We start from the raw sequence: 15,923 nt of genomic DNA, 5'->3' as shown, positions 1-15,923 counted from the left end.
TAATTTTTGCTCACTAACCACAACCTCGATCGCCTTGGTCACACCAGCGTATACTCCTGCTCTTGATGCAACAGTCGTTGTTGATCCAACTGCTGCTGATGTAACTATTTTTATCCATATTGGTTCCTTGTAATATCCTATCATTCACCATGACATGGGATACATTTAAGATAATGCATATTGCTATGATGATGATCCTTTGAGCTTTGCTTTTGCTAAGTGCATCATGTGAAGCTTCCATGCTAGATCCACATCCACTTCATCATCAAGAGCCACTCTATCTGGTGCTTCTCTTGAAGAAAAGCAAGTAGTCTTTGCATACATAACTGATCACTCCCCAAACCTGTTGCCCAGTTGGTTTCTATCAATGTATTATTTTGTCTTCAGCAGATCTGAGGATACCAGCTATCCCCAAAACCCATTTCTGTTGTTCTTCGTGTGGTGGAGCCTCATAAATGTCTCTGAACCAAAGTGCAAGGAAGCTTCAATGTTCGAAACCTTGTTGTGACTAAGGTCGAGGCCCTACACTCTTCCTTCTTGAAATTTGATAAACTGTCCACCATCATATGCCTTCTCCATCATGCTATAGGCCATCCATGTGACTATAGTCATCTTCCCCGCCGCTACATAAGCACGGTCCTTCCTCTCTGATGCTATGGCTGCAATCCTGTCGAGATGGTCTCTTGGCTACTTCTTCGATTGCCACAGACATTTCAGTAGACGAACCCCTGCGATAATTGCACCAATCGGTCTTTTCCTCCTTTTTCCATAGCTCTAACTTCTCTAACACACTTACAGCTTGCCATTAGTTGCTTAAGAGTGGCAAGACTGTTCACCTTCTCCTCTCCAATAGTGCAGGTTATCTCCTTCCTTAGCAGCCCCTCGAATACTCTTTGTTCAGTGAAGCTCCTCCCCCCCGGCTTGTAGTCTGGGCCTCTTTTGATGGTGCCATTCTCCCCTCCCCCTCCCCCCCGAGATCAGAATCTCCACTCTAGCTATTTGTGGGCACACCTTTCTTAGCACCAAAGTGTGCCACTATGTAACTGTAATCTTCCACCCGTGATCATCTGATGCCAGGAGGCATATTCCACAATGGATTCCGTGATTATATTTATTTTTTGGGCTCTATACGAGGTGGATTCCTTGTGCGAGAAGTTGATGGGGACGCCTGTCCTTTTTGGACGTCACATTAATTTAATGTGCACATGGGTGATTCCATAGCGGGTGATTCTGTAAAATACATATTAAATTAATAGATGTTTATGAGTTTAGAGTGCGCACTCAAATTAAATTAAGGTCAGGACAGATTTCCAACCTATTTAATTATTTTTAGCTAAAGACTGCTAGGTATTCACTTTTTTTTGGGTTTTATTTAATTATTTTCTAACAATTGTGAATGCTTCAATTGATGTGTAGAACAGGCGGCAATGGCGTTGGGTAGCACTTGTGCGATGACGTGAATTCAAATGTCTAGAATAATTACTATTTTTTATGGGTGCGCGCCTTATCACTAAAGGCGTGGTGCCAATATTTATTCAAGTACAGTTATTTATTAAAGCACTTGACAAAATATTTATTATCTTGTATGCACATAGGTACTCAGTTAAATATTTCATTATTTGATATTTGTATTTGGACACAACCCACCATCGACTTTTGGACGCCCAAACGCCTTACTCTATATTTTGGCAAAAGCAAATTCAAAAGAAAAAACATGCTATTTGTAAAGTGGGCTATTTTTTAGCTTAAAGATAAATAAATCTATAAATACATGCCTTGTGAAGCACTCACACAAGGCATGGGGGGAGATTGCACCCAATTTGTCTTTTTGTCTCATGTTGTGCAAATTCCCTTTTGCTTTTTACTTGCAATTATGAAGGTTTGTAGAGTTCATTGTTCTTGGGGACCTTCCGAAATTCACTACGCATGCATACATCATTTGATCTACGCACCAGTGGTATCAGAGCAAAGTTGAAATCAAGAGCTTCCAATTGCTTACCATCTCGTGCGAAGGCAAAGCTCTTGGAATGAACGGGCTCTACAGGTTGTCTTGCGACGAATTAACAACACAGGCATGTTCTTGGCGGTGAAGAACTCCCTATTGTACCCTCTGATTGCGAAGGACATCTCCCAAAAGGCGGAGGACCACTCATGAAGTTCCTTTACAAGTCTTTTTTGTTGACAAAGAAGCAGACAAGAAGTTTATGAAGTTTGAGTTTATAAGCTTCATAAGCTTAAAAGAGGCACAAGCCTCACCAATTTCACGATTTGTGGTGGCGGAAGTATGTACTCACAGCCGTCAATTTCGATTAAGAACATGCCACTGTCCTACATGCTGATCTAATGATTTGCTTAAGCTTTTATTTTTTAAAAAAGTTTTAAGTTATTAAGCTTAACTAAAGCTTAAAGTTCAATTATCAATCTCTTACCAAGTAGGTGTTCACACTGTGATATTCCCAAACCAGTTTTGAAGCTTCAACAAGCCCCTATTCCCACTTGCAACTTGGCTGAGCAAATTTATAGCAAGTAGGCTATCACGCATAGTCTATGCGGAAGACTATTTTGCTTGGAAGAAGACCATTATCAATTGCCGTACTTGAGAACAGAAAGATCGTAAAAAGCAAAGGATATCAGATCATAATATGGGCGATTTTATGGGCGAAGGCGATTTGCTAGAGCTGACTATGGAGCAAAAATTGGATCTAATCATGATACAGCTTCAAGAAGAGCAAAGGGCACGTCAAAACTTGCAAGCAAAATTGGCTACACTTCAACAATCCACTGTCAATCAAGACAGAGTGCAACCTAAAGATGTTATTCGATGTATTATTGATACGACACTCGATGCACAAGCTCTTAGGAAAGAAGCCAAGATAAGTAAAAGAAATTTTGGATTCCGCAATTTTAATGGGCAACATGATGGTAAAGTTGTTCTTGCTTTCATTAGTCAGTTTGACGACTATTTTCATGAAGAGCAATATGCTGAAAAAGATAAACTTAAATGTGTCACTAACCATCTAGCAAATAGAGCATCATTATGGTGGACTATTGTCCACAAGAGTGTTGATTGTCCCTCTACTTGGGAAGCCTTTCAAAAGAAAATTTTTTAGAATTTCCTTCCACCTCAATTCCATGAGAAAGCTATCAAACAGTGGGATGTCCTACAACAAAGAGATTGTGAATCCACCCTGCAATACACTGAGTGTTTCTCGAGTGCTTTACTTCAACTTGGAATGCTTAAGATGTTCCTGAGGTGACCCACAAGCAGAAGTATATGTCTAGTTTGTGGAAGTGAATATGTTCAAGTCAAAGACTTTAGAGAATGTGATTTCTTTAGCGCATGATGCGAATGATAAAATTTGTGGACGAGAAAAGTAACCGCAATAATTTTTGATTAATGGTAACTTTGGTACAAAGCAATTCAATTCTAACTTTTGAAGATTCAATCAAAATCACTTTACTCCTTCTTCTTTTTGTAAACCCTGGACTCGACCTCCTACTTTACTATCAAATACAAATTCAAACCCTAAGCCTTTCCTCCCTCCAACCAATTCTCAATATACCCAAACTTTCAGCCCTTACCAATAATCCTTACCAATAATGTCCCCAAAGCAAAGCCTATGACAAGTGTCATCACCCTGAACACTTAGCAACAAACTATCAGTCCAAGAAGCAAGTTATTCAAATCAATCACTTGGGAGCAACTAATGACGAGGACCATAAAGATATGCCAAACTTTACTAAAGAAGATGGTGATATCGGTGATACTTCAGATACTTTACCAGGTATGCCAAATCCTCATTCATTATTAACGATGAAATGTTTTGTGCATGGTCAAGAAACGATTGTTTTACATGATGATGGAAGCACACATGATTTTATTTCAGTAAAGTTGGTAAAAGAATTGAATTTATCTACTATTCCAACTCATTATCGCATAACGGCTACATTCTTAGGCACTAGATACAATGATACACAAGAAGTACATGATTTAGAGATTAAAATCAGTGATTATGTTGAGCGCAAAAATTTCTTGGTTGTGCCTTTGCAAGCTAGTGATATTATTTTAGAAATGCCTTGGCATCACAAATATAACCCTGACATAGAGTATTTCACACATTCCATGAAAATTCATCTTAATCGAAACCAAATTACATTACATGGATTGCACACCTTTGATAATTTTCCACTACTTAGTCACACACAAGCTAAACGTGCATTGAGAAGAGGTAGTAAATCATATTTAATATGGGTGAATGAAATTAAAGCTAAGAAAAATCGGATGCATCCTAGGCATGCATAATTTCTTTCACAATATAAAGATTGTTTTGATGTTGATTTACCACCTACACGTCCTGAAGACCATAGAATAGATTTAATCCCAGGTTCTCAAACCACAATGTAAAGCACTTTACAGACACAATCTAATTGAACAAAAAAAAATCCAAGCACAAGTTGAAAAACTATTGAACCAAGGACTCATTAGGCCCAACAGTTCTCCTTTTGGTGCACCTGTCCTACTAGTTAAGAAAAAAAGTAATACCTATAGGATGTGCATTGACTATCACGTCCTAAACAAAATCACTATTAAGAATAGATATCCGATCCCTAGGGTAGACGACCTCATGGATAAACTACAAGGGGCCACTTTTTTTAGCAAGATAGATCTCAAATTTGGATATCATCAAGTACGTTTGGATACACTTGACATTTTTAAGACTGCATTTAGAACTCAGTTTGGTCATTATGAATTTCTTGTTATGCCTTTCGGTTTGACCAATGCACTAGCTACATTTAGTTGTATGATGAATTGTATATTTTTGAAATATCAGAATTGTGTTATTATTTTCTTTTATGATATTTGATTTTCAATAAGGATGAGAATGAGCATTGTGAACATCTATCCTTAGTTTTCAAATTGTTGAAAGAAAATCAATTATATGCTAACCCTGACAAGAGTGAATTTTTCCAAACTTAGATTGAATACTCAGGTCACATTGTTTCTTCTGATGGTATATGCGTTGATCCTAAAAAGATAGAGGCAATTTTGAATTGGACAATCCCTAAAAATGTGCATGAGTTACGTTCTTTCTTAGGCCTTGCCAGCTTTTATAGAAAATTTGTAAGAAATTTATCATTGCTTGCGTTTCCTTTTACGAAATTGTTAAAGAAAGGTGTTGTGTATCGTTGGTCTGACAACCAACAAAAGTCTTTTGATTTGTTGAAACATGCTTTAACACATGAACTTGTCTTGCAATTGCCTGATTTTAATTAAGTATTCTTTCTAGTAGTCACTAATGCTAGTGGATCAGGAATAAGAGTTGTCCTCATGCAAGATTCACACCCCATAACCTATTCTAGTTGTAAACTTAAACCTTCTGAGTTGAAATATTCCACTTATGATAAAGAATTGTTAGTTGTAGTACAAGATTTACATCAATGGAAGCACTATCTAATGGATCCGAATTTATGATTAAAACTGACCAGCAAAGTATCAAACATCTCCTTAGTCAGCCACAAATTTCTGACTGTCATATTAAATTGGGCTGCTTTCATTCAAAGTTTTCATCCACTTATCCAATATCAGTCATGAAGAGAAAATGTTGTTATCGATGCCTTAAGTAAAAGACCAAGTATTCATAATATTTCCATCCTATCTTTCAATTTCCTTACTCCTGTGAAGGATACCTATGATCATGACCCTAGTTTTCAAGCTGACTAAAATAAATTAGTTACTAATAATTGGATTCCAATTGATTCTTTGTCTTATTCTTATGGATTTGTGTTTTATGAGAAAAGATTGTGTGTCACTGTTCAATTTAGATCATTTGTGTTGCATGAAATTCATTGTCCTCCATATCAAGGTCATCGAGGTATTATTTCCAATTTAAGAACATTGCTTGAAGATTTTTACTAGCCACAAATGGAATCTGATGTTTCTAAATTTGTTTCTGAGTGTTTAATTTGCCAAAGAGTCAAGTGACACCATGGTAAGCAATATGGTTTGTTAATACCTTTACCAATTCCTGACCGTCCATGGGAACATATTTCAATGGATTTTATAATTTTTTCCTAATACACAAACTAATCGTGACATGATTTGGACTATAGTAGATCGATTTAGTAAACAATCATATTTTCTACCATGCAAGAAAACGTTAATTGCATCTCAAGCTGCACAATTGTTCTTGAAGACTGTTTTCACTAATCATGGTTTGCCAAAAGTTATTATTTCTGATTGTGATTCTAGATTTTGTAATAATTTTTGGACTACTTTGTTTGCTAATTTGGGTACTAAGATTGATTTCTCATCTACATTCCATCCTGAAACCAATGAGCAAATAGAAGCTACTAATAGTACAATTTTAGATCTTTTGTATGCATACACAATTTCAAAACTATAAACATGGGATACACATTTACTACTTCAATTTGCATATAATTATACACCACACACAGCTATGCATAAAGCACCTTTTGAAATCATTTATGGACATACATTGCATACACCTGTCACATCATTGTCGAATAAAATTAAAGCTGCTAATGATATTGCCAATATGCATGCTACTATTTTTTCTCAAGTTAAAGATATGATTGCAAAAGTCCAGCAATCATACACTAAACAAGCTAATAAGAAAAGACAAGCTATGAGTTTCAATGTTGGTGATTATGTTTGGTTACACATTGAAAAGAGAAGATTGAAAAGTGTTGAGAAACACCCTGTTGTTCCATTAGCACCTAGGTTTTACAAACCTTTCAAAATAATTCACAAGATCAATGACAATGTATTTAAATTAGAACTACCCAAACATTGGAAGATCCATAATACTTTTCATATCAGTTTATTACAATCTTTTAGAGGCCAATTACCTGTCCACCCTGTCTATGAAAATCCTCCTTTGTTAGAAGAAGAAATTGAAATCCTTGAACACCTGAAACTATTCTAGACACTGACTTTATGACCATTAGAACTGGCCGTAGATATTCTAAATATTTGGTTAAATTTAAAAATCATCTTATTGAGGAGGCCCAATGGATGCACACCCACGACCTAAGTGCTTATCCCTCACTGCTCGCTCCACATTGAGCTAATAGCAATTGAGGACAATTGCTATCCCACCCCAAGGGTATGATGCTAGGAGGCATATTCCATGGTGGATTCCTTGATTATATTTATTTGTCGGGACTCGTACACAAGGTGGATTCCTTATGCAAAACGTTGATGGTGTTATGCCGCTACGTGCACATCATGTGAAAAACTCTAGAGTGCGGTTTTCTTATAGATCTAGAGAGCCAATGTCACTTTAGGCATTAGTGTTAGTGTCCATGGTTCAAAAATATTAGATTTTTGGACAAGTTTTAGCAAAAAAAAAAAATATTTTAGATATTATCTCTTATAAAAATCCATAAAATTGTAAAAAACTTCTAAATTAGGATAATATGTAAAAGAAATCATGTAGTTTTCAGCTACTTGGAGAGAATTTTATGTAAAAATAAAGATTAGTGAAATCACACGACGCAGATCGTTGTTTTCAGGGAGTAAACAGCACTCTAAAGTGGAAGATGAAGAGGGAGTGATCTAGTAGAATTCTGGTCAGGTGTGCTGGTATTTTATCCCTCTTTCAGAACCAATGGAAGCATCCGATTGGCGATTTGAGTAGCATAGAGGAAAGTATGTTAGAAGATTGAATTATTTCTTAAGGCTATAGATCCCATTCTGCAAGAGAAGCTTGTTGATCTCTTAGAAGATGCTACCTCCAAATCAAGAGTCAAGACTGCATGGACAGATGTTACTAATGTAGTTAACATGATTGCTCAAAGAGAGTGGATGCAACTAAGATTGGGCTCTACTTCAACTTCAACAACTCCATTCATGGAGCTTGTTCCACCTTCAAAATCCCCTATTCCTTTGACTAATCAACCAACTCTTTCTTCTTCTGTTTTCCTTCTAAAAATGATGTCATGTATGAAATCATTAAAAGCATGTGTGACCTTCATCTAAATCTTACGAAAATTAGTTCCAAGGTGGAGAAGCTGGATGTCAAAAGTTGAAGAACGAGGATGATCATCAACTCAAAGACCCATAAGAGAAGGCTATAAGAGGCTCTATATTTGGTGTGATAGCCAACAACATGACAATAGGGAGTTTTCTGCCTTCCCTGAGGCTGAACCAAAAAAGCTTGTCTTTTGGAAAGACGGAAAAATTCATGCAACTAAAATTGGTCTTCCACTGGAGCCAAATTTTGGCAATGGTCGAATGAAGAAAAGATTTGAAGATTTAGCTGTAAAGAATGCCTATGCAGCAATTGATGTAGCTACATATGCGCTGCGAATCGAGCCAACTAAATCAAATTTGAAAGCATGTAAAGATCATGTGCAATCTAAAGTATGGATGCAGGCATTAGATCAAATGAAACACGGCAAAGTAGCCAAAGATGATTTGACTAATACTAGTCAGTGTATTCAAGGAATAACTGGTTGGAAAGAACCAGTAGATTCTTTTTCTGCCTTTGCACATTTTGGTTGACGTCAATCATAAAGAAGTCTTGATTGAAGAAAAGAGAAGATAAACTAGGGCCCTCCTCTTCTGGCCGTGCAAGACGGTAACTAGAAGAATCCATGAACAATCAAAGCTTGCTCAAAATATAACCCTAGATCAAGAGATGGAAGATGCGCCACAAACAAAGAAGACCGAAGGAAAGAATAAAGGTAAGCAGCCAAGCTATAAATTGTAGTCTGACATAGAATCTACAACCGATCTCAAACGAGTTCTAGAAGAAAAAGACAATGTAATTATTTCATAATGTAATTATTAATGGAATCAAAAGAAAAAGACAATATGTTGGTGATGATGCTGAAGAAACAGTGCATGCTCTTCAAGTCTTTATGCATGATGAAGAGAAGCTAACTATACAACTACACAATGAATTCAGCTTGAAGCAGTTAAAGAGTTAACTGCAACAATTGAAGCTGAAGATAAAGAAAGCATAGATGCAAAAATTAAAGAAGTGAAGGCTGAAAATGTAATGGTTGGTTGGTCCAAACTAGTTGGGTAGCCCACTCAAAAAGAAGGTCGTCTACAGCACATGCATGATGAGGAAGAAGCCCGATTCATTCCAAGTAGTCACTACTCCCGTACACATTGGGCAAGAGCAACAACGAAGATAGTCGTCAAAATTGGAGAAAAAGAAACACCATGTATTGCACTCTTAGATCATGGTTCTAAGATAAACATCATGGCAAGGAGTCTCTATGGAAGTGGCAGTTTGCCCATAGATGTTGATCCAGGTTGGTGAATGAGAGCTACAAACAACTCTTTTGGAGAGTTATATGCTGCATGTCCTAATGTGCAGGTAACTATTGGAGACATAAAATACAATTTTCACTTTTTTGTTCAAGACTCTTGTAGTTACCCTATCATTCTTGGGCAACCTTACATTTCTGAAGCCCGCTTGGAAACAAAAGCCCTTGATGATGGTTCTTCCTATGCTTGAATCTGAAGTAAGGATAATGAACGAGATGTCCAATTTCTTACTGTGTGTGTTAACTATCATCGAAACAGAGATCAACTGCATGATTATCATGTGCCTCCTAATGCCCGAGAATTCAAGGGTTTTCGGGCTACATTGCTATAAAAGGAGACTATGGTAGTGTGTCATATAAAAATATTGAACCTCCTTATGCTATAGAAACTGTATCTCTAGCAAAATCTGTATGTATGTACAACCAATAGTATGGGCTGTCATAAGTCTCTTCTAGCCATGACTAAAGCTAAAAGAAAATATTTATGTCATGTAAAAAGAGTGCGGAAAACTTATGACATGATAGCTGAAAATGGGGATATTTCTGGCTTTTTTTTAAACTAATTACTACTGACACATTGGCAGAAATATATGCAGCTGCTCATACAGAAAATCAAGCTGAAAATCAGTCCATAGAAGTATGTACATTGGATTTTAATCAAACAATTCAAGAATTTTATGAGCAAGAAGACATTGATTTACTCAACAAGGATGAAGCACAAGTGGAGACAAAATACAAGACGGTGGATAAGAAAGTCAAGCCTGTGGCAGTCCCACTGCCTCCTGAAAGTGAAGGGCTAGATGATAGGGCAGCAAATCAACCAAGTCTTCATGATCCTTCCAACATTGTCACAAGTTCACATTTGAAAATATAAAAGAGGTCAAAATGGGTGAAATTTCTTTCCTTTCGCTGGTGGCTGAAAAACACTCTTTTATACAAATGCTAATGAAACGTGGAAAAACTTTTACATTTTAACCAAGTGAAATAGGCTATGTGGATCCAAATATTGTGGCTCCTATGGTCATTTTTACTGTCCCACATGTGCCTTAGAACCTTAAGCCCATTGCCATTCCAAGGGCACATTTGCCAAAATTATTGAAACTTCTAAATGAGAAGATCAGAATGAAGATTTTAGAACCTTCTTCAGCACCTTACTCAAATCGATGATTTACCGTGCCCAAGAAAAATGGATCCTTACGATTCATTCAAGATCTACAGCCTCTTAATCGTGTCACAATCTGAAATGTTGGTTCGGGTCCAATTGTTGATGAGTTTGTTGAAGTTTTTGCAGGTAGAGCAATTTATTCTATGGGTGACCTATATTCAAGATATGACCAATTTCAACTTTCATTAGAAAGTTGAGACATTACCACAACAAAGACGCCTCTTGGATTGGTCTGCATGTGTGCTCTAGCACAAGGTGCAACAAACTCCGTAGCCCATATGATGAATGCCATGCACAAAGTCTTAAGGGACTTTATTCCACAAATTACTCTTCCATTTCTTGATGATGTACCTATCAAGGGATGTGAAGTCAATGAAAAGAATGAGGAGCTTGACGAAGATGGTTGCATGACATTTGTAATTAACCATATTCATGATTGTGACATGATTTTGACAAGGCTAGAAGAGGTACATATTACCCTTTCTGGAGCTAAGTCGATTTTTGGAGTAGAAGAAGTTCTAGTGGTCGTACATCTGTGTGGCCCCTACAGACGTAAATCTTCACCAATCAAGATAGATGCCATCAGCAAAATGCAAGAAAAATGCACAAATATTTCAAAGGTGAGAAGATTTCTTGGCACATGTGTATTTTATCTCGTATGGATACCACATTTTGTTCATGTAGCCAAAAATCTCTATCAATTATTAAGAAAAGGCCAAAGATTCTCTTAGGGAAAAGAGCATACTCTCACTGTACACAAACTAAAGAAGTTGTTAATTTCAGCCTCCACTCTCAAAAGGACTGATTATTCAAATGGTCAACCCATCATCCTTACTGTGGATACAAGTCCCATTGGGATAGGATGGGCTGACCAAGAAGACCTTGAAGGTAACAGGTATGCAATTCGTTTTGGAGCAAAGGTTCTCAATGAATGTTAAAGAAGGTATGCACAAGTAAAAAGGGAACTATGGGGAGTTGTAACATCATTAAAGTGTGATCGTGAATACTTTATAGGTGCTTCCGTAGTGGTAGAAATTGATTGTCTTTCACTCTTGGGCATGATTGCCAACTACTCTACACCAACATTGCTATGCTAAGATTGATTGCATATATTAAATCTCTCAACCCCGAATTAAAGCATATTGCAAGAAAGGCAAATCCAGTTGCTGACATGTTGTCACGTGCAAGATATGACAATGAATAAGAGCTGATGGAAGAAGATGAAGCTGAAGAATCTATACTTGCTGAATTTCATTCCATGGCTATTGAAAGTACCTTTTCAGTTGCTGCATATACAAACCCAAAGCTGAATCTTGCAGGTGAAGCTAATCTTTTTAATGGTATAGCATTAAGTATAGTAAGAATAGGAAAAGGTATTACTGTAAATCAACATACATTAACAAAGATCAAAGATTTATCTATGGAAGAAGGGTGGTCAACTAGAAGCCAGCATGCTCATTGCATTGCTCAAGTTTTAGTTCATTTCCTTGAAGAATATTATAAAGAGGTATAGCATTAAGTATAGTAAGAACAGGAAAAGGCATTACTGTAAATCAACATACATCAACAAAGATCAAAGATTTATCTATGGAAGAAGGGTGGTCAACTAGAAGCCAGCATGCTCATTGCATTGCTCAAGTTTTAGTTCATTTCCTTGAAGAATATTATGAAGAAGATTGGCTGAAGATCGGCCAATATTTGAGCATAATGAAGAAGAAAGAGACTTGGACTGATGAAGAGTTCAAGCATATTAAGAGGAAAGCTTATGGCTTCTTTCTTAAAAATGGGCATCTATGGAAGCACACAAAGAATAAGAAAGGAGCGCCTGTCCGAGTTTTAGGTAATAAAAGGTTGCAACTACAAGTAATGAATGAATTTCATGAAAGCTTGTGGGCTAGCCATAGAGGTATATGGGAAACCTTTATTAAAGTCAAAGAAAAATACTGGTGGCATAGTATGTATTGAGATATAGAGCATTTTTTTGAAACTTGTTATGTGTCTCAGATGTATTCTATGGTCAAGCATCGAGATGGGTTACAACTGACTTATCCCTTATCTATACATTATAGATGGGTTATTGATCTTGTAACCATGCCTACAAGGATGTGGAATATGCGGTATTTAGTGCTTGCAAGAGAAGACCTAACCAATCAAGTTGAAGGTAAAGCTTTAAAAACCAAGACCACTAAAGCTGTTTGTTACTTTTTGCTTGAAGAAGTATTTTGCAGATATGGTTGTGTTGGAGAGGTAATTGCAGATAGAGGAGAATTGGATGCCGATGAGGCATGCAACTTCTTTTCTCAATTGGGTATCAAGTTGGCTTTGACATCAGCCTACAATCCTGAAGGCAATGGAAAGAGTAAGAGAGAACACCAACCTATTCTCAAAGCTCTAGCAAAGTCTTGTAGAGGAAAGATCAAAGAATGGCCTAAAATGCTACCTTTTGCATTATGGACTGACCAGACTACTCACAGTACTGTGACTAGCTATATGCCAGCTGAACTTATGCATAGACAACAATCAATTATGCCAATTGAAGAATCTATTCTCACATGGAATCTGCTACCTTGGGAGAAAGGCATCAGTAGAGAAGAGTTGCTGACTTTGTGCATATGGCAGCTAGAAAGAAGGCCTGAAGATATTCAAGTAACTATTAAGAAGTTAAAAACAGCAAGACTAAAAAACAAAAGAAGATTTGATAGGCAACATTGACTTCGGCCAAGAGCTATCCAAGAAAATGACTGGGTGCTTATCTATGACAACAACCTAGATAATCAATACAATGCCTCTAGGAAGATAGTAAAGCGTTGGTTTTGCCCATATGTGGTAAAGGTTGTTCATGACAATGCCACATATTCATTGGCTGAATTGGATGGGACAAGCATGAAGATGCCCGTAGCTGGAAAAAGAATCAAGCTTTTCAAACGAAAAGAAAGTTCAACGTATGAGTTAGAAGATTTGGATATAATTCAAGAGCATGAAGACATAGAGGAAGAAGAAGAGGCAGAAGATGAAGACACTGACATGGCAGAAGATACTTCTTTTGACACTGCAGATTCATAAGACTTTGGCACATGCCAGAGGATGTACAGGTTAGGAGGTGGATGTCATGCCGCTACGCACACATCGTGTGAAAAACTCTAGAGTGCGGTTTTCTTATAGATCTAGAGAGCCAATGCCACTATAGGCATTAGTGTTAGTGTCCATGGTTCAAAAATATTAGATTTTTGGACAAGTTTTAGTCACTTTTTGATATTTTAGATATTACCTCTTGTAAAAATCCATAAAAATATAGACAACTTCTAGATTAGGATAACATGTAAAAGAAAGCATGTAGCTTTCAGCTACTTTGAGAGGATTTTATGTAAAAAGAAAGATTAGTGAAATCGTGCGACGTGCGATCGTTGTTTTCAGGCAGTGAACAACACTCTGAAGTGGGAGATGAAGAGGGATTGATCTAGCAGAATTGGCCAGGTATGTTGGTATTTTACCCCCCTTTCGGAGCCAATGGAAGCATCCGATTGGCGATCTGAGTAGCATAGAGGAATGTATTATTTTATACACAATTTTTTCTACAAGAGTTTTATCTTCTCATAATGCAGAAATAAATTGACAGGCTTCATCTCTGTTAGTATTCTTCTACATTTTCTATTTATTTCTATGAGTATTCTTCTACGTCTTCTATTTCTTCGAACCCCTTCTCTTCCTTCTACTCCTCTCCTTAAATCTCCCTTCACCCTGCTGTCTCATACCCCCGTGGTAGATTTTCGACACCAAACGCATTGACACCGTGTTAAGGGAAGTTTATGCTATCATTAGAGGTGAATTTCAGAAGACATTTGGGTTGATTTGGGACTGATATCTTTAGCTATATTCAGAGAATTAGCTACAACAATGTTCTTTTAATTCATTTCTTACTCTACAGAAGACATCTTGTCAAAATATGCAAGTATTATGTGCCCCTATGGCAGGGCAATGTTTGTAGATCATTCATAGATGCTTTGAGTTGAATTAAGAGGAGATTTTTCTCTTATTTCTTGGTTGTGGTTACTTCTCCTTATCAGGAACTCAATATGAAGCTCTCTTGAAGCAAGTCTCTTTGCCCTACAAGCCTTGTATTTGACTTGTAAGCTTTTTTTCCTAAGAGTCTACATTGAATGTAATCATGCAAAGTTGATTCGTGCTATGGCATCATGTATGAATGATGGGATGCAAAGTTGTAAATACATGACGGCATATTGTACTTGATTTTATAATTTGTGATTCCTCTTATAGTCAAGAAAACAAGCTTGATTTGAGATAGAACTTATGAGATAATACTCTTGTGATCTTAGCTAAGAACATGCACTTGGAAGCTCTATTAACATCTTCAAGAACTTGGATTGAAACCTTCAACACTTCTCTTATCTCTACCATCTCGGGAGTCTAAGCTCTTGAAGCCCCATACATTCTTCTCTCTCAAACCCCTGTCATTGACCGTGAAGTACCTCTTAAACATTTAAACATTTACTGTAACCTACTTATCTCTTGAAGACATGTCTCTATCTATCTTGTCCAGTTTTCTTATCAAACCCCTGTGGTGACCTTCAACCCTATGTGTTGTGACAACGGGGACGTCTGTCCTTTTTGGGCATCAGTTTAATTTAATGTGCACATGGGTGATTCCATAGTAGGTGATTCTGTAAAATACATATTAAATTAATAAACGTTTACGAGCTTAGAGTGCACACTCGAATTAAATTAAGGTCAAGACGATAGAGTTCCAATCCATTTAATTATTTTGTAGCTAAAGATTGCTTGGTATTCACTTTTATTGGATTTTATTTAATTATTTTCTAACAATTGTGAATGCTTCAATTGATGTATAAAGCAGGCGGCGATGGCGTTGGGCAGTATATCGGGCGATGACATGAATCCAAATGAGTAGAAGAAACACTATTTTTTATGGGCACACGCCTTATCACTAAAGGCGTAGCACCAATATTTATTCAAGTGTGATATTTATTAAAGTGCTTGACAAAACATTTATTATCTTGTATGCGCATAGGCGCTCGATTAAATATTTCATTATTTGATATTTATATTTGGGCACAGCCTGACTCCCAAATGCCTTACTCTTTATTTGGGCAAAAGTAAATGCAAAAGCAAAAGCATGCTATTTGTAAAGTGAGCTATTTTTTAGCTTAAAGATAAATAAATCTATAAATACGTGCCTTGTGAAGCACTCACACAAGGCGTGGGGGAAGATTGCACCCAATTTGTCTTTTTGTCTCATGTTGTGCAAATTTCCTTTTGCTTTTTACTTGCAATTATGAAGGTTTGTAGAGTTCTTTGTTCTTGGGGACACATAACCCACTCATACCCAAAAACAATTATGAAGGTTTGTAGAGTTCTTTGTTCTTGGGGACTCATACCCACTCATAACCAAAAAAAAACGAAAAAGGGAAAATAA

Source organism: Lygodium microphyllum, chromosome 13 (assembly GCF_053477565.2).
Source record: "Lygodium microphyllum isolate KBCC chromosome 13, Lygodium_microphyllum_v1.1.10, whole genome shotgun sequence".
Lineage (NCBI taxonomy): Eukaryota > Viridiplantae > Streptophyta > Polypodiopsida > Schizaeales > Lygodiaceae > Lygodium > Lygodium microphyllum.
The sequence above is the reverse complement of the archived record's forward strand: the minus strand, read 5'-3'. Positions refer to the sequence as shown.